At 44.6% G+C, this 18,980-nt stretch overlaps 1 long non-coding RNA gene across 1 annotated transcript in view; it reads left to right on the top strand.

The window, feature by feature from the left end:
* LOC309529737 overlaps nucleotides 1–18,980 on the top strand; it is a 903,093-nt gene that overhangs the window by 530,208 nt on the left and 353,905 nt on the right. Inside the window, exon 3 of the long non-coding RNA XR_014218394.1 lies at nucleotides 1,657–1,725. This is a non-coding gene — a long non-coding RNA (uncharacterized lncRNA). The remainder of the gene's footprint in view (nucleotides 1–1,656; nucleotides 1,726–18,980) is intronic.

Raw genomic sequence — 18,980 nt, 5'->3', positions numbered from 1 at the left:
CAAGGGCCATCGAGTCCAACCCCCTGCCAAGCAGGAAACACCATCAGAGCACTCCTGACATATGGTTGTCAAGCCTCTGCTTAAAGACCTCCAAAGTAGGAGACTCCACCACACTCCTTGGCAGCAAATTCCACTGTTGAACAGCTCTTACTGTCAGGAAGTTCTTCCTAATGTTTAGGTGGAATCTTCTTTCTTGTAGTTTGGATCCATTGCTCCGTGTCCGCTTCTCTGGAGCAGCAGAAAACAACCTTTCTCCCTCCTCCATGTGACATCCTTTTATATATTTGAACATGGCTATCATATCACCCCTTAACCTCCTCTTCTCCAGGCTAAACATGCCCAGCTCCCTTAGCCGTTCCTCATAAGGCATCGTTTCCAGGCCTTTGACCATTTTGGTTGCCCTCCTCTGGACACGTTCCAGTTTGTCAGTGTCCTTCTTGAACTGTGGTGCCCAGAACTGGACACAGTACTCCAGGTGAGGTGACCAGAGCAGAATACAGTGGCACTATTACTTCCCTTGATCTAGATGCTATACTCCTATTGATGCAGCCCAGAATTGCATTAGCTTTTTTAGCTGCCGCGTCACACTGTTGGCTCATGTCAAGTTTGTGGTCAACCAAGACTCCTAGATCCTTTTCACATGTACTGCTCTCAAGCCAGGTGTCACCCATCTTGTATTTGTGCCTCTCATTTTTTTTGCCCAAGTGCAATACTTTACATTTCTCCCTGTTAAAATTCATCTTGTTTGTTTTGGCCCAGTTCTCTAATCTGTCAAGGTCGTTTTGAAGTGTGATCCTGTCCTCTGGGGTGTTAGCCACCCCTCCCAATTTGGTGTCATTTGCAAATTTGATCAGGATGCCCTTGAGTCCATCATCCAAGTTGTTGATAAAGATGTTGAATAAGACCGGGCCCAAGACAGAACCCTGTGGCACCCCACTAGTCACTCTTCTCCAGGATGAAGAGAAGCTGCTTTGCATGCAGAAGGTCCCAGGTTCAATCACAAGCATCAGCAGGTGGGGTGGAAGGAAAGCCTTCCTGAAACCACAGAGAGTAATAGTAATAGTAGAGGAGGTGATTAAAGTGAGGAGGAATTAAAGAACCTTTTAATGTGGGTGAAAGAGGAGAGCGGAAAATATGGTCTGAAGCTCAACATCAAAAAAAGTAAGACCGTGGCCACTGGTCCCATCACCTCCTGGCAAAGAGAAGGAGAAGAAATGGAGGCAGTGAGAAATTTTACTTTCTTGGGCTCCATGATCACTGCAGATGGTGACAGCAGCCACGAAATTAAAAGACGCCTGCTCCTTGGGAGAAAGGCGATGGCAAGCCTAGACAGCATCTTAAAAAGCAGAGACATCACCTTGCCAACAAAGGTCCGTATAGTTAAAGCTATGGTTTTCCCAGTAGTGATGGTTGGAAGTGCGAGCTGGACCATAAAGAAGGCTGATCGCCAAAGAATTGATGCTTTTGAATTATGGTGCTGGAGGAGACTCTTGAGAGTCCCAAGGACTGCAAGAAGATCAAACGCATCCATTCTGAAGGAAATCAGCCCTGAGTGCTCACTGGAAGGACAGATCCTGAAACTGAGGCTCCAATACTTTGGCCACCTCATGAGAAGAGAAGACTCCCTGGAAAAGATCCTGATGTTGGGAAAGGTAGAGGGCACAAGGAGAAGGGGACGACAGAGGACGAGATGGTTGGACAGTGTTCTTGAAGCTACCAGCATGAGTTTGACCAAACTGCGGGAGGCAGTGGAAGACAGGAGTGCCTGGCGTGGTCTGGTCCATGAGGCCACGAAGAGTTGCACACGACTAAATGACTAAACAACAACAGAGGAGGTGATGATGATGATGACAAATGAGGAAGTGGGACACACAGGGGGTGGAGATTCACTTCGGACAACACCATTATCCAAGAGGCTGGGTTCTATAGCCTCTCTCTGTAATATTGAAATAAAAAAGGATGGTACGAAACTTTTCCTTGTCTTTATATTTTCCTCAGCAACCAATTGTTGTGGGCAATACCGATCTAGATGGACCGGTGGCTTGACTCAGTGTAAGGTATCTTCCTATGTTCCACCAAGAGAAGGAGATGTTGGTGACAGCAGAGGGGGCCACTCTCAAAAGTCTCGAACTTTTTTGAAGGAGGTATCTGTAGATAGTGTTAGAATTCCTGCTCCATGATTGCAGTCATGGGATTTTTGTCTATCACATGACAGTGTATGTTTTGACTCCACAGTGTGGGACTCCAGTGATGGAGACAGGATGTTTGTGTTCCGTGAAGTGGGACTATTGTGCTTTGTGCTTTCTCTCTTTGCTGTCTGATGCTAGAGAGAGAGGGAGCCATGTTACAGTGCTCTGTGTCTGTTTATATGTAAATTCAGTAGATTAGCCAAAATGCTGAGTTGCTGAGGTCTGTCACACATGATGCGCAAACTCTGCGGATCCCTAAGTGTGCCGGTGTCAGTTGGCATCAGTCACTATGATGTTCGGGCAGAAGAAAGCTTTTGAAGCTCCCAAGCGATTGACCAGGAGGGAGAGAACATGCCAGTCAGGCATGTGTCTCTACCAAGGTCCTACTCGAGTGTAGGCTGAACTCCTGACAAATAGGACTTGGGGTGACTCCTGTCCACTAGGCAGGGCTTGGAGAAACCAATGGTCTGACTCCATATGAGGCAGCTCCTGTGGTGCTAATGAGCAGACATTCAGTCCTCGGGTAGCTGTCAGAGTAGACGATGGCACAGAGGAGGAACAGGCACACACCACCTCCCCAAGACTCCCCATGCACACTGGAAAGCCAGCCTGCCTCTGCTTAGAACCATTTGATTTCCACAGTACGTTTAGCAAATGCCGAGTTGTAATTGAATATCTGTGAAACTGCATATTATGCAAATATGTTCATTATGATTCATCGCGTTACAATGGAGAGTAAATGAATTGATTATTATATGACACTTAAAAATAAATAGGACTATACTCTCCTAACTCCCCAACTGAAGGATTTGCTTCCAACAATGCACGTTTTGTTGCTGTGCCTGCCAGAAACAATAAAATTGAGGAGGGGGTGAATTACATACAATAGGAGGGGCTCCTTGCCTTGCCAATGAGCTTGCAAATCAGGGTCTTCTCCAAAGGCCAACTGTGAGATGTATCTGGTGTAACCTGTTCTGTTAACGTAAGGATTTCTGCTTAGAATCATAGAGTTGGAAGAGACCACAAGGGCCATCGAGTCCAACCCCCTGCCAAGCAGGAAACAAGCTTGTGCAATGGAAGTTCCCCTCTTTCCACTTCTTGTGTGTCCCCCAAATCTGTTCTGGGGATTCACCCAACTCTCTGTGCAGGGGTAAATTTTTACTCTCCCCCTCCTTTAGTTATTTCTGAAGGGAGGGGGAGGTCACATAAGGCATCTCTAATAAATAATAATAATAATAATAATAATAATAATAATAATAATAATAATAATTTATTTATACCCCGCCCATCCGCCCATTTATACCCCGCCCATTATTTATACCCCACCCTAGCCACTCTGGGCGGCATCCAATATTAAAATACGATAGTCTATTAAACATTAAAAGCTTCCCTAAACAGGGCTGCCTTCAGATGTCTTCTAAAAGTCTGGTAGTTGAGAGCCAGTGTGGTGTAGTGGTTAAAAGCGGTAGTCTCGTAATCTGGGGAACCGGGTTCACGTCTCCACTCCTCCACATGCAGCTGCTGGGTGACCTTGGGCCAGTCACACTTCTCTGAAGTCTCTCAGCCCCACTCACCTCACAGAGTGTTTGTTGTGGGGGAGGAAGGGAAAGGAGAATGTTAGCCGCTTTGAGACTCCTTAAAGGGAGTGAAAGGCGGGATATCAAATCCAAACTCCTCCTCCTCTTCTTCTTCTCTCTGAAATCTGGTGGGAGGACGTTCCACAGGGCAGGTGCCACTACCGAGAAGGCCCTCTGCCTGGTTCCCTGTAACTTGGCTTCTCGCAGCGAGGGAACCGCCAGAAGGCCCTCAGCGCTGGACCTCAGTGTTCGGGCAGAATGATAGGGGTGGAGATGCTCCTTCAGGTATACTGGACCGAGGCTGTTTAGGGCTTTAAAGGTCTTTAAATACTCTCCAGAAACCGCTATGAGCAGCCCAAGGGAGGAGACCAGCAGTGGCAGCCATGGAGAGGCAGCAGGGTTTTCCTTGGGTGCTCTCAGTGCCACCACTGCATCCTCATCCCCAAGCTCGACAGCGGTGGCACTGGCAGGTGAAATAGGGACATTCCGGGATCAAATCAGAAGCCAGGATGCAGGGCCGGATTTCGGTTTGATGCGGTCCTAAGCTATTGAATGTAATGAGGCCCTTTACATTTCCAGCTGTTCTTTGTCAACAACAAATGGTCACTGTTTTTTGTGTTGAATATATGCTATATGGTAATTTATGGACCTAATAGGTATCTAAAGCCATTTGCACATGCAGAATGAAGGCACCCTATATATAGAAATGAGCAAACCAGTGATATTGTAGGGAGCTGGCTAGCAGGCAGGGCCCATGACTTACATCATAGGAGGCTACACAACGCAAAACACTGTTGCTGTATGTAGGTTTGTTTTATTTGTTTTTTATCTTATATTTTGGAAATATACATCCAGGTTTGTTTGTTTCCTTTCAATTTTGGGGGGGCCCCAAGAGAGTGGGGCCTAAGCTATAGCTTGTTTAGCTTATACATAAATCTGGCACTGCCAGGATGGCTTTCATATTTCCAGGACTGTCCTTGGAAAATAGGGACACTTGGAGGGTATGACACCTATCACACAGATTACATACTTCTCTGAATTTGGTGATGCAGTTTCAGACCTAAATAGTGTACACCAAAAAATATGCATTTTTCTTTTTTTTAAAAAAATGCATTGTTTAGTCGTTTAGTCGTGTCCGACTCTTCGTGACCCCATGGACCAGAGCACGCCAGGCACTCCCGTTTTCCACTGCCTCCCGCAGTTTGGTCAAACTCATGTTGGCAGCTTCGAGAAACATCTCGTCCTCTGTCGTCCCCTTCTCCTTGTGCCCTTCATCTTTTCCAACATCGGGGTCTTTTCCAGGGAGTCTTCTCTTCTCATGAGATGGCCAAAGGTTTGGAGCCTCAGCTTCAGGATCTGTCCTTCCAGTGATCACTCGGGACTGATTTTCTTCAGAATGGAGATGGTTACTTACTCTCTTCTGACATTGGTCTAGTAGGGTCCAGATTAACCATGTGGTCTTCAACTCTCCACACAGCAAAGATATTTGAGAAAGGTGGGAACTTCAGCACAGAGTTGGCACTAGATGTGGGATTGTTGTTGTTGTTTAGTCATTTAGTCGTGTCCGACTCTTCGTGACCCCATGAATCAGAGCACGTCAGGCACTCCTGTCTTCCACTGCCTCCCACAGTTTGGTTAAACTCATGCTGGTAGCTTCGAGAACACTGTCCAACCATCTCGTCCTCTGTCGTCCCCTTCTCCTTGTGCCCTCCATCTTTCCCAACATCAGGGTCTTTTCCAGGGAGTCTTCTCTTCTCATGAGGTGGCCAAAGTATTGGAGCCTCAGCTTCAGGATCTGTCCTTCCAGTGAGCACTCAGGGCTGATTTCCTTCAGAATGGAGAGGTTTGATCTTCTTGGAGTCCATGGGACTCTCAAGAGTCTCCTCCAGCACCATAATTCAAAAGCATCAATTCTTTGGCGATCAGCCTTCTTTATGGTCCAGCTCTCACTTCCATACATCACTACTGGGAAAACCATAGCTTTTACTATATGGACCTTTGTTGGCAAGGTGATGTCTCTGCTTTTTAGGGAAACGTACTGAAAAGGATTGGAAGCCTTATTTTGCAGAGGAAGTGTCAACAAAATGCAGACAATTCGATTTACATGTGGGTTTTTCATCTGTAAAAAATAATGAGATGGGATAGACATGTCATTCCCTACCGCTCATCCTTCTGTTGTCTGCTGAATTTTTCTAAATTTGCAGCTATTTAGGAACCGAAAATTGTGATGAGAAGTTAGCAGGAATAGAATTGGAGCTGCCCCGACCTACGGGCTTTATTGCTTACAATCCTGAAATCGTGTTTGTAGGCCGTTGTTTGCTGAGACTCAAACAATGCATAATAATTTACACATGTGATTACATTCTGAATTCTATCTCGACTTGCAAATAGAAGGGGGGGAATCAAACACCCCTTGAAAATACATTTGTCTTTTGTTGATGCTAGCGAGGCAATTAGAGGCTCTCCCCAAAAATATGAGGCAGAAGATATCAAGTAAAAATGTGCCATCCTGCAGGACATTTAACCACAACTGGGAAGTGAAAGATAAAAAGAGCAGAAAAGAACACAAAAGAAAATAGGAATGACATTAGTGTTGAATTTGCCGATGCTATCGTTCCCCGTTGTTTTTCTTAGGTTTTCTGAAACTCCCCACAGAAAATTACATTGACAGGCTAAGGATTTGTTTGTCTGTTTCCAGTTTTGTTTTGTTCCCCTTTGCAAATATTCACACTGGTATTAGCTTCTTGCGTATAAAGCTACTCCCACCCCCAAAGGCAAATATGCAAAAGGCCCCAGTGATATTCTCTTTGGGCTTCGTTTAGATTAAATTGTTGTGTCCGTGATCACCAAGATAAAAAGGAATCTTCACTCAGCTACCATCAGCATTGTATTTTTTTAAATCTTATTAAAAGAAGAAGAAGAAACAGAGTCCAGGGAATAAACCTCCAGTTCGTGCTATGAGTAATGATTTTCTACCAGGCCTTGGACCAAAAGTTCGGTTATTTCAAAGGGCCAAACTGGTTGCATAGATGCAATTAACAGGCACAGTGTTATGTACTGAAGTTCTCACCCTGGGCCAGCAGGGGGATACTGTAGATAGTTATACAAATAAGGGATCAAAAGTGACGTTCAGTGATTGGATAGTTTTAGAAAATTGTTACAGTTACGTTGGAGCTCTATATAAGCAGGCTATATGGAGCTCTATATAAGCAGGCTGACTGAACCCTTCAGTTCAGTTCTGTTCTGGCCTGTGAATAAACAAGAGCTGTTTGAAGAATCGCTGTGCTGTCTGATATGTTCACCCACAACTTAACACAAAGGTAACTAGTAGCCACAGAGGAGTTGGAGCAAGTTGGAGCTGTGGGGTTTGGGAAAGGAAGAGTCCATAGAGCAGCAATGGGAGCTCTTTCTTGCTCTCATGACTCTATCCAGACACACCGTCTCGGCCCAGCCTCTCGTCTTCTCCCCAGGACACCCACTATACCAGTTCTGCTTTGCACCCTGTTGGTTTGATCTGCTCAACAGATATTTCAGTGCAAGGCTTCAACCGGTATTAGGGATCGGGAAACAAATTTGTTCAGTTTGCATGTTAATTGCAAGGTAATTTGGACTTCACGAAAAAATATGAGAAACAAAATGTGACCGCCATTTGAATTTTGCACTTCTCTGAATTTGGTGGTGCACTTTCTCCAACCCAGGGTATATGGGAATTCAAGTAAAGTTACCTCTTACAAGTAACTTTACTTGAATTCTGGGGTGTGGGGGCTGCTAGGGGAAGGATACTACCTCTGGTAGGGAACACGTTGTGTTCCTCCTTGGGTAGTTTGCCCTCCTTTGGTCCCCACCCACTCATCTCTCACCTGTGGCTCCTAGAAGCTAATAATAATAATAATAATAATAATAATAATAATAATAATAATAATAATTTATTTGTACCCCGCCCATCACCCAAAGTTCTGTAGCAGCATCCCTCACCCTCAAAAGCACCACATATTAGTGAAAACTGCACACACAAAAATGTGCATTAGTGAAAATAGCATACACAAATGCATTATAGTAGAAGAAACTGCTGGCAAAAGAAGGTTTATGTTGTATGAAATGCACCCCCAAATATGTATGAATTTCACAGGGGTTTTTAAAAAGAAGTTTGCAGACTGCCGCAGAAATTTGGTGAACTGAGCTGAAAAATAAAAAATGAGAAATTAAGAGAGAAATGGAAATCAGCAGATTTGTTCATTCCTTGTCAGTATGGATCGGATCTGCCAAAGCCCAGCCCCAGACCTGGGATGCTAGCAATAAATAAATAGCAATTAGATTCTGTTTTTGTTGTGCGACAACTATGTAGATACAGCAGCCAGATTGATGAGAGACATCGACTGCTTTCTGAGATGTGGAGCCTTTTACAAATGGCTCTACGAGACAGAAATATGAGGTGCTGCTAAAGAGTCAGTCGAAATTAAAACCTTCCCGAAATCAATGCATCAGGGAGCTTCTCGCTCCAGCTTCCCCAGCCTTCGCTGATTTATGCCCTCACCTTTTCATCTTTACACGGCACATGGTTTTATTTATCGCCGCATCGCACTGAAACGAACCTTTTTGTGCTGCTTTGTTATGCCATTTCTAACCCCATTTTGCATGTAACCTTTATGTGCCTCTTGGTAGTTACTGGTAATTCACCCCCCTTTAAAAAAACATTAAAAAAACTAGGCTACAGGTTGACTGCAGTTTCTCCCATTGTTCCCATTTCCTCCCAAAATCTTTTGCAACCACATTAAATGTGGGCGAAGTGATTCCCCACCCCCGTTCTCCTCAGATGAAGTAACAGCCAGGGAGGTTGAAATGTACAGTCAGGTGAAGCATTTTCCTTTGCACGTGCAATTTCAAATCAAACCACATTAGTAGATGCTCAGGAATTTACAGGTGTCGCTGATCAGCTCATTGGCAGCAACTGCAAGCCCCGTGGTAGGCAGGGCACTTTGTCTCCTCTGATGTCATATGTAGAGCAGGTGGGTGTGGCTTGGGATAACAATCTCATAGGCCAGCTCATGCACAGGTTTCTTCAAGGCTAGATTGCTGCAATGCGCTTTATGTGGGGCTTCCCTTGCACTTGGTCCAGGAGCTGCAGTTAGTACAGAATGCTACAGCACAATGGCTGGAAGAAGTGAGGCCTTGTCAGCAAATAACAGACCCTACAGAAGTCATCCCAGTTTCTTTTCTTTCTTTCTTTTTAATTCTTTTTATTAAGTTTCATGTACATAACCAAAAAAAGAAAAACAAATCAACAATCACAGAAAAAGAAAAGAATAAGTAATTTACAAGTGTTTAAACATAGCAAAATGGTCTTATCCGTTTCCATTACAGTTATTTATCTTTGTATTTATTTCTTTATAGTTTTAAAAACTTAAGTCATTCCTCTGCCCTCTACCGACCTCCATCCCACCCGCGTTCAGGCTTCTTAATATACATAGTTTGTTTTTCCTGCGTAAGATTTATATCAAACCTGCTATAGTTTTTAGGTTTTTGTAATTCCCTTCAATATATATCATAAATTTACTCCAGTCGTTAATAAACTTTGTATATTTTTGGTTTCTGATTTTCTGTGTCATTTTTGCAAGGTTAACAAATTCAAATAATTTTGTTTGCCAGTCTCTAATTGATGGGGTGTTTTGATTCTTCCAGTTTTGGGCAATTAGTAATCTGGCGGCGGTTGTGGCATACTGAAATATTACCTTATCCTCTTTTTTGATTTCGTCCCTGAAGTCATCCCAGTTTCTGATTTCATCCTGGAATGTCCCACTTTTCCTTAGAGCATCCCTATTTTCATTGGAGAAATGTTGGAGGGTATGCAACCCTGAGACAAGGAAACAAGTAACTGCACAACCGTCAGAAGACGTCTGAAGGCAGCCCTGCATAGGGAGGTTTTTTAATGTTCTTGTTTTTTAATGTTTTTATATATGTTGGAAGTCATCCAGAGATGGCTGGGGCAACCCAGGCAGGTGGGGCGTATATAATAAAAATGTTGTTGTTATTGAATAAAGGGACCCCTGAGCATTAAGTCCAGTCGCAGATGACTCTGGGGTTGCTCATCTCACTTTACTGGCCATGTTGTTGAATAGGACGTCCCTATTTTCATCATCATCATCAATTATTTGTACCCTGCCCATCTGGCTGGGCTTCCCCAGCCACTCTGGGCGGCTTCCAACAAAGATTAAAAATACATTAAAATATCACACATTAAAATTTTCCCTGAACAGGGCTGCCTTCAGATGTCTTTTAAATGTCAGGTAGTTGTTTATCTCTATGACATCTGATGGGAGGGCGTTCCACAGGGCGGGCGCCACTACCAAAAAGGCCCTCTGCCTGGTTCCCTGTAACTTTGATTCTCGCAGTGAGGGAACCGCCAGAAGGCCCTCAGAGCTGGACCTCAGTGTCCGGGCTGAACGATGGGGATGGAGACGCTCCTTCAGGTATACTGGGCCGATGTAACATCTGTGCTCAGCGATCTGCACTGGTTGCCAATTTGGTACTGGACTCAGTTGAAGGTGTTATTATCTAAAGACCTTAGCAACTTGGGACTAGTTACCTATGAGATCTCCTTCCACTATATATGCCCGCTCGACACATTGATCAGAAGAACTGGCACCGTTACTGGTACTACATAATATGTATTCTACATGTATAAGAACTGCATCATGTTGTGTGGCAGCAACTTCACTTTGAAACTCCTTGCCTGCTGAGATCCAGCAGGTGCCTTCACTGTACTCTTTTTTTGGCACCTGCTAGAAACCTAGCGGGTGGTCTGTGGGTTAAACCACAGAGCCTAGGGCTTGCCAATCAGAAGGTCGGTGGTTCGAATCCCCACAACGGGGTGAGCTCCTGTTGCTTGGTCCCTGCTCCTGCCAACCTAGCAGTTTGAAAGCACGTCAAGTACAAGTAGATAAATAGGTACCACTCCAGCGGGAAGGTAAACGGCATTTCTGTGTGCTGCTCTGGTTCACCAGAAGCGGCTTAGTCATGCTGGACACATGCTGGCTCCCTCAGCCAGTAAAGCGAGATGAGCACCGCAACCCCAGAGTCGGCCACGACTAGACCTAATGGTCAGGGGTCCCTTTACCTTTAGAAACCTTCTTTAGACAGGTCTATCCAGATGCTTAGAAAGTTGAGGTAATTTTAATCTGCTGCGGTATTTTAAACTTTTGTATGTCTGTGCTTTTTTCTTGATTTCATTGTTTTGTTTTTGAGGGTTGTTGTTTTTTACAGCCAAGCAGTGCATAAATTTGATGAAATAAATAAAAATAAACCAATTAGGAGTCCTTCTTGGCCTAATTAGGACTGTGGGCTGTTTCTTGAGTGTGTTTGTGTGTTCACAAAATATACAGCTTTCTAAGAGTTAACGAATCTCACCCAAGTAAAAAAAACCAAATGAAGTACAGATGAGGATTGCACACTTCACTGGAGCCCAACAGTTTGCGTTCCAGCCCACAGTTAGATGCTCTATAAAATTGTCCTCACATAAATAAATGTGCTCAGCAACAGAGCTCTCGCGCTTGGAAAGTGCTACCTTGGGAACTGGCCAATTAACAGCAGCAGGAAACTACCAAGTCAGAAAACACCACATATCAAAACATACATACAGGGGAGGCATCTGTTGGTGAATCCAAATGGCTTCCAGTGGGCTGCTTACGGGAATCCTCACTGACATTCAGCCTGGGCTTATGCACTTGCTCCTTTAAAAAAAAAATCAAACAAGAGTTCCTCTTTCAAATTATAGAGCCGATGAAAGCTAGCCCTTGATTTAATCCTAAACAAGTATCCATGTTCTTGGGTGAGATGCAGGGAACTCTGTAGTACCTCATAAGAATGCATAGATCTGCCATACAGTGGTGGCCCGCAAGACGAATGCCTCGCAAGACGGAAAACTCGCTAGACGAAAGAGTTTTCCGTTTTGGAGGTGCTTCGCAAAACGAATTTCCTATAGGCTTGCTTCGCAAGACGACAATGTCTTGTGAGTTCCTGCTGGGTTTTTTTCCTCCCCCCCCTTTTTCTAAGCCGCTAAGCCGCTTATCAGCTGATCCGATCAGCAGATAAGCCGCTAATAGCGCTAATAGTGCTAATCCGCTAATCCTTCAATGGGCTTGCTTCGCAAAACGAAAAAACCGCTAGACGAAGAGAATCACAGAACGGATTCTTTTCGTCTTGCGAGGCACCACTGTATATTGAATCAGGCCACTGGTTCAGCTACCTCGGTATGGTTCGCACTGACTTCCAGAGGCTCTCCAGCGTTTTAGAAGGGACATTCCCAGCCCTACCAAGAGATGATGGAGGCAACTGAACCCATGACCTTCTGCATGCAAATGGCTACTGGCCATGATGACTATGTTGCCACCTCTACCGTCAGATGTGGTATTCCCCTGAATACTAGTTGCTGGCAGAGCTCATACCATGCAACTGTTCCATTTTAAGAGGGACATCCCGGATTTACGGAAGCCGCCTGGGCTTCTGGGCCCAACCCCGGATGTCCCATTTTGGCCAGAGCACGAGAACAATAGATGCACATTTTTGGGTCCAGCACTATGGCGTAAGTCAGTTGGCTCACACCAGAACATGGGGTCACAAAACGGAACCAAAAGACATGCCAACTTTCCTTGCCTGCCACACGCATGTCGCCCATTCTTCTTCCTCCTTTCACCATGCAGCACCAGCTTCCTGAAGGACATCAGCAGAGGTGGAGGCAGCAGCGGCAGAGGAGGAGGTGGGGGGGAAGGTGTGAGGGAGAGAGGCAGGTGGGGAGAAAGAGTGAGAGGGGGCTTGCCAGAATGAGAGGGGTTGCGGCCTTTGTCAAGGTTATGTCCCGATTTGCCTCACTCTGGTGTTGGAGAGTATGAGAGTACAGTGATACCTCGGGTTACATATGCTTCAGGTTACATACACTTCAGGTTACAGACTCCGCTAACCCAGAAATATTACCTCAGGTTAAGAACTTTGCTTCAGGATGAGAACAGAAATCGTGCAGTGGCAGCGCAGCGGCAACAGGAGGCCCCATTAGCTAAAGTGGTGCTTCAGGTTAAGAACAGTTTCAGGTTAAGAACAGACCTCCAGAACAAATTAAGTTCTTAACCCGAGGTACCACTGTATTGTCACACTCATGTCCAACAAGCATCTGGTCGGTCACTGCTGTGCCACTGAACTATGCCCGTTCCCTATTGTCTCACTTGCAAACTGTGAATTGGCTTGAAGTGTTAATGGTGCAACTATTGCACGTAACCTAGAACTGTGCTTGTCTAACTGGACGTTTGAGAAGCATTTACCAAAGTCCTCAGCCAATGCATGCAAATGATATATGAAATGCAGTGTAGCGTAACGACAATATTCACACATTATTTGCTCATGCAATGTACAAAGACACGCATGTTAGGGGAATGTGTATTTAAAAATGCATATATTGCTGAAAAATAACGGGAAAATGTGTTTTATTATGGGAAATTACATGTAAGCTAAAATGCTGCTAAATTTTCATGCTGACTTTTTTGGGGAAAAAATACAAATTGCACACTGTGAAGAGATGTGAACTGAACTGGGGGGGGGGGAATGAGAAACGAGAAACTAGAAGAAACTGAAATTGATGGACTTCCCAATCCTTAACCCAGAGGAAACAAAATGCTGCGGACTTTAATTGAACAGCCTTGAAGGGCCTGCCTTTTATGAGTAAACAACTCTCTGCTAGCACTGCTTATATTTATGAAGATTATTTTTTTTAGTTTAGTTTTTAAATTAGTTTTCTGTATCCAAACGCAGACAAGCAATTTACCAGACTTGCCTCCAGGAAATCCTGAGAACATTAGCGGTGTAATATTGTAAGTTGTGGACCCTCCGTTTGCATTGTTCAGGCTTGAGCAGGAATTAAATAAAGTACCAGAATATTGTTTGGAGCCTCGGGCCTGTGGAACTGCTTAAGGAAGAGACGCTCAAGCTCTTTATCTATCATTCATAAACGTTCCGCAACTTGCCAGAAATGGTTCTCCTCTTTATTACAAAAGTGTCCTTTGCAGCAAGGGGGAGAAATATGATATCGTACTGTGCATGAAGCATCTGTACATTTTATAGCTAATTATGTTTCTGTCCTGAGAGCTCCTTTTTCAAAGATGGGGAGGGGGAGCCTTGAAATCAGCTCCTGTCCTTGTTGTCCACGTATGGTAAATGACGGGGGGAATTTAGTGAGATACACGACCCGTTTCTAATTGCCTTCTATTGTTTGTTTGTTTTTTTTAGTTCTTAAGAACATTAGAACATGGTGACAGCAGTCACGAAATTAAAATACGCCTGCTTCTCAGAAGAAAAGCAATGACAAACCTAGACAGCATCTTAAAAAGCAGAGACATCACCTTGCCAACAAAGGTCCGTATAGTAAAAGCTATGGTTTTCCCAGTAGTGATGTATGGAAGTGAACGCTGGACCATTAAGAAGGCTGATCGCCGAAGAATTGATGCTTTTGAATTATGGTGCTGGAGGAGACTCTTGAGAGTCCCATGGACTGCAAGAAGATCAAACCTATCCATTCTGAAGGAAATTAGCCCTGAGTGCTCACTGGAAGGACAGATCCTGAAGCTGAGGCTCCAATACTTTGGCTACCTCATGAGAAGAGAAGACTCCCTGGAAAAGACCCTGATGTTGGGAAAGATGGAGGGCACAAGGAGAAGGGGGCGACAGAGGACGAGATGGTTGGACAGTGTTCTCGAAGCTACCAGCATGAGTTTGACCAAACTGCGGGAGGCAGTGGAAGACAGGAGTGCCTGGCATGCTCTGGTCCAGGAGTCACGAAGAGTCGGACACGACTAAACGACTAACCAACAACAAGAACATCAGAAGAGCCTTGCAGGATCAGACCAAACAGTGGCGCCATCTGGTGGGGCAGTGGCCAAGTCCCCCCAAAAAAATTCAAAAAGAGGACCAGGCCCCCTTAATATTCTGCGGGCTACAGCGGGCCCCGTTGGGCCTTCTTCTGGGTGCAAAGGGCCCTGTTGGGCCCTCCCATGGCTGTGATGGGCCCCAAGAGCTTTGCCGTGGTCATGACGGGCCCAACTGGACCCTCCTACAGCTGCAATGGGCCCTGCCAGGCCTACCCACAGCCATAAGTATCCAAACAAACCCCTGTGTTGCAAAGAGAATGTCAACAATGTCTAGGCAACAAGATGACCTAATAATAATAATAATTTATTATTTATACCCCACCCATCTGGCTGGGCTTCCCCAGCCACTCTGGGCGACTTCCAACCAAATTTTAAAATACGTAATACATCAAACATTAAAAGCTTCCCTAAAAAATATACATACGTAATAGACAATCTTTATAGAATTACTTCAAATCATAAAAAGTTCAAAATGAAATCTTTAGTCTCAAAGTCTCTGAAAATCTTTAAATGAAGCAAGGTACCAAACTTTGTACGGTGGAAGACAAGCTGTGAAGCTTTGCGTATTCAACAGTGATGTCCAACGCTGAACAGGAATTCTGGATATTGACTACTGTTTCATAGAATTATTCGTCAGCGTGGTGGGTGGATATAGAATGCTTCATAAACTGAAAATAAAATTTTACAGATGATGACCTGCATGACATATCACTTTACAAAAATTATAAACTATAATACAAACAGTAATGAAAAAGAGTACATGCCCCATCATAGTTTTATGATTTGAAGGAATTCTATAAAGATTGTCTATGACGTATGTACCGGTATATGGTCATCGTGTTGCCTAGACATTGTTGACTACCCACAGCCATTGCAGGCCCTCCCATGGCTGTGGCAGGCCTCCTGGGGGTCTACTGACAGCCATGACAGACTCCATCAGGCCTTCCTGTGGCCACAGTGGGTCCCATCTGACTTACTCCCGGGGTGTGACCAAAGTTGGTCAGAACCTGGTTCCTGTGAGGCCAAATGTTCATCTCTTCTCACAACTTCTAACCAGATGCCTGAGGGAAACTGGCAAGCAGGACCCAAGGGCAAGAGCTTGTTTTACTCCTGTGCATCCCAGCAACTGGAATTCAGAAGCAATACTGCCACTGACCATGGGGGCAGAGCACAACCTTCATGGCTAGTTGGCGTTATCCTCCATGAACCTCTCTAATCCATCCAAGGTGATAGCCATCACTCCTTCCTGTAGAGCCAGTGTGGTGTAGTGGTTAAGAGTGGTAGACTCGTAATCTGGTGAACCGGGTTCGCTTCCCCGCTCCTCCACATGCAGCTGCTGGGTGACCTTGGGCTAGTCACACTTCTTTGAAGTCTCTCAGCCCCACTCACCTCACAGAGTGTTTGTTGTGGGGGAGGAAGGGAAAGGAGAATGTTAGCCGCTTTGAGACTCCTTCGGGTAGTGATAAAGCGGGATATCAAATCCAAACTCTTCTTCTAGTAAAACAACTGATTTAAAACAGTTTGGCTGGGTCCATTTACCACTGCATTATATATCCTGACAGGACAGGACACCAAGTGATTTCAATGGAGCATTTTCAAAGTCCCCTTCCTTGCTTGCCACATGACTTATATCCCTTGGAGTAGGGAAATTCTGCTGTCAGTACCTTTTTTTTTTTTAAGACTACAATTTGCTTATAGATTTCCTTTTTCGATTGCAGCCTTCGCTCTCCTAAAATGTGCAAGAAATTGGCTAGAATACGCAATTACCAGCATGGCTAAAAGTGGGTATTCCATGCTGGGCACATCTCTAATTAAAACTGCTGGCTTGAAAATAATGATGAGATTCATTAATGAAACTATGTAGGATCAGAACCTCTTCAACTTTAGTTTAACCTAGTTTTGTTGATGGAGATTCTTAATTTCTCACTCTCTCCAGCCTTTATCCTTAATTGAAAGTGTCACTACTTAAATAATTTTAATTCACATAAGTTGTACTAACTTGGTCTCTCTTGTTGCCTGTATTCTCCTGACACTTTATACTTAAAAATGAGGATGAGATCTGATGGAAGAAACCGGAAGAGGTCAATTTGTGCCTAACTCCAGCATATGTCATAATGCCGTTATACAAATCTAAAGGTGTTTTAAAGGTGCTGACCTTTAAAACCCTAAACGGCCTTGGTCCTGTATACCTGAAGGAGTGTCTACACCCCCATCATTCAGCCCAGACACTGAGATCCAGTGCTGAGGGCCTTCTGGCGGTTCCCTCATTGCTAACAGGACCAGTGGTCAGGGATGATGGGAGTTGTAGTCCCAAAACATCTGGAGGGCCAAGTTTGCCTATGCCTGCATTAAATATGAGGAAAGGAAACCTTTTTCAAGGGCCACATTGCTATAATGATGAGTGCTAGCCTGTGCTTTGCATTGCTTATTTCAGCGGGTCATGGCATCCGTGCAGGTGCCATGAGTTTAATATAAAATATACTCCATATGAGCTTTCTATGACCCTGCTACAAGCTCCTAGCTTATATGCGACCTGGAAGGTACAGCAAACATTCTGACTCTTCCTTGTTACAGTAAAGATCAGCACACTGCTCTAGTAAGTACCAGGAAAGTTTAATTATCACCCTCCAGTAAGCAGGAACCAGACTTCATATAGATAATTAATTCCTATTTCAAGAGCAAATTTATGATTCAGGAACTGTATAGATAACTATATATGTGGTTTCCCAAAATGAAGGTTATGTCCCCTTAACTTTCAAACCCATCTCATTAAACAGAATAGTAAACTTGCAAGAACAAACAATAGTTCAAAGGACTTAGGTGCTACATTATTCACTCACCTCCTCCCTTCTCCACAGAGCAGTTAGCTTCAAACTATAGTTAAACCCCAGGTTTTCCATGGTCTTACAGTTTACCGTTCCAATGGGACCCCGGTATTTGCTCTATGATGATGGATCAAAGACCAAGAAATGGGTGAGAAACTCTGTTGCCTTGCAGGCACAGGATTCCAAAAGGGAGAGCTTAACTCTCACAAAGGGCAAAGATATCTGGTCCCTGACTTTACATTCTGCTTGCTTCTAAGGCTATGATACCACTTTAAATAGCTTCTCCCAAAGAATTCTGGGAGCTGGAGTTCATTAAGGGTGCTGAGAATCATTAGGAGACACCTGTTCTCACCCCAGAGCAACAAGTGAATCTACCAGGACCAGTAGTATAGTTTTTTTGTTTGTTTGTTTTTTTAAAGTTACTTCTACCAAGCAGGCTGGTTAATGTCAATTAAGCTTGATGGCCAGCATGTAAACAGAGGTTACTAGCCATGTGCGTGTGTGTGAACTAAAGGTGGAAGCTGAAACATTTTGGTAGACAAATTCAAGGGTTATGTTCTGTTAGTCTGTAATAAATATATTGGGTCCTCCCTTAAAGAGGGCATGTATTGTGGTGAGACCTGGGCAACCGACACCCTGTGTTGTGGGTGGGTACGATTAGTCAGCCACAACACCCAGTTGGTAGATCCCTTATAGCTGGGTGCAATCTGGCCAATGGGACTCAGTCCAAGCGGTTCAAGGGACCTATTTATGCCCATGCACGTGACCCAGAGCTTCCTCTTTCGGCACGTGCATTCAGAACACCCGCCCACTTCTCCCTACTTTTAGGGCTTGTTGCGCTTGACCTTGCTATGCCGTCGTGTGTCACCTGTCATTGGGACAGGGGCACAGCAGGAATTTTCCCCACTTGGCTGATTGGCTGTCGCGTAGCAAATCGTCACAACTTGTAAGGTTGCGGATAGCCTCTGGTTCAGGTGATAGGAGAATGGTCTCGCCATCCCTATGTGAAGGGTATTCCGTTAAAGGAATCCAGGGACTCGATGGTTTGGTCAACCCCTGAGAGGGGGCTGTGCCCGTGCTGGAGTCCAGGGGGACATTTGGGTGGTGGAGAGAGCCTGTTTCCGGCTTACTGCTTATTCAGGTGTTCACCCTTGGCTGACCTATGCTGGTGTCCTGTGTCATCACTACCTGCATGGCAGGGAGCTAGTCACTTTCTGTACTCAATAAAGTTGTGGCCTAAATTCTGCCAAAAACTAAACCAAAAATTTGAGTCAAGTGTGAATTTATTTAGGGGGGAGGTTTCTGGGTCTGAACACGCAAATGGCTTTAATGATTAGCTACACCCGACAAGGATCCGGAACAAACATGTCTGAAGGGTTACTTGATGCTTTCATTATGCTCTCTACCTACCTACCTATAAGATGGAACACTCTGTCCCATCGCCCATTACATTCCTTTGCAGGTTGTGGAGGAAAAGAGCTT

Source organism: Podarcis vaucheri, assembly GCF_965113315.1.
Source record: "Podarcis vaucheri genome assembly, chromosome: 3".
Taxonomy (NCBI): domain Eukaryota; kingdom Metazoa; phylum Chordata; class Lepidosauria; order Squamata; family Lacertidae; genus Podarcis; species Podarcis vaucheri.
The sequence above is the reverse complement of the archived record's forward strand: the minus strand, read 5'-3'. Positions and strand labels throughout refer to the sequence as shown.